A 924-nucleotide genomic window follows, 5' to 3' on the forward strand; every position below is an offset into this window, starting at 1 on the left:
GTAGATCCTGAAGTCTACAGGCTTATGCTTTTCCCTTTTACTGTAAGAGACAGAGCTAGAACATGGTTGGACTCACAACCTAAAGATAGCCTGGACTCTTGGGATAAGCTGGTCACGGTCTTCTTGGCTAAGTTCTTTACTCCTTAAAAGCTGAGCAAGCTTAGAGTGGATGTTCAAACCTTCAAACAAAAAGATGGTGAATCCCTCTATGAAGCTTGGGAAAGATACAAGCAGCTGACCAAAAGGTGTCCATCTGACATTTTTTCAAAATGGACCATATTAGATATATTCTATTATGGTCTATCTGAATTTTCGAAAATGTCATTGGACCATTCTGCAGGTGGATCCATTCACCTATAGAAAACACCTGCAGAAGCTTAAGAACTCATTGACATGGTTGCAAATAACCAATTCATGTACACTTCTGAGAGGAATTCCGTGTATAATGGGACACCTCAGAGGAAGGGAGTTCTTGAAATTGATGTTCTGAATGCCATATTAGCTCAGAACAAAGTGTTGACTCAGCAAGTTAACATGATTTCTCAAAGTCTGAATGGATGGCAAAATGCATCCAACAGTACTAAAGAGGCAGCTTCTGAAGAAGCTTATGATCCTGAGAACCCTGCAATGGCAGAGGTTAATTACATGGGTGAACCTTATGGCAACACCTATAACTCATCATGGAGAAATCATCCAAATTTCTCATGGAAGGATCAACAAAAGCCTCAACAAGGCTTTAGCAATGGTGGACGCAATAGGCTGAGTAATAGCAAGCCTTTTCCATCATCTTCTCAGCAACAGACAGAGAATTCTGAACAAAACACTTCTAATTTAGCCAATTTAGTCTCTGATCTGTCAAAGGCCACTTTCAGTTTCATGAGTGAAACAAGATCCTCCATCAAAAATCTGGAGGCACAAGTGGGC

The 924-nt window shown here is 40.6% G+C and overlaps 1 non-coding gene across 1 annotated transcript; it reads right to left on the reverse strand.

Annotated features, from left to right (window-relative positions):
* Positions 1 to 156: 156 nt before the first annotated feature.
* LOC127748264 (small nucleolar RNA R71) lies at positions 157 to 260 on the reverse strand. Its single transcript, XR_008010206.1, has one exon. It is a non-coding gene; the product is annotated as a small nucleolar RNA R71 (small nucleolar RNA).
* Positions 261 to 924: the final 664 nt, after the last annotated feature.

Source organism: Arachis duranensis, chromosome 5, assembly GCF_000817695.3.
Source record: "Arachis duranensis cultivar V14167 chromosome 5, aradu.V14167.gnm2.J7QH, whole genome shotgun sequence".
Classification (NCBI taxonomy): domain Eukaryota; kingdom Viridiplantae; phylum Streptophyta; class Magnoliopsida; order Fabales; family Fabaceae; genus Arachis; species Arachis duranensis.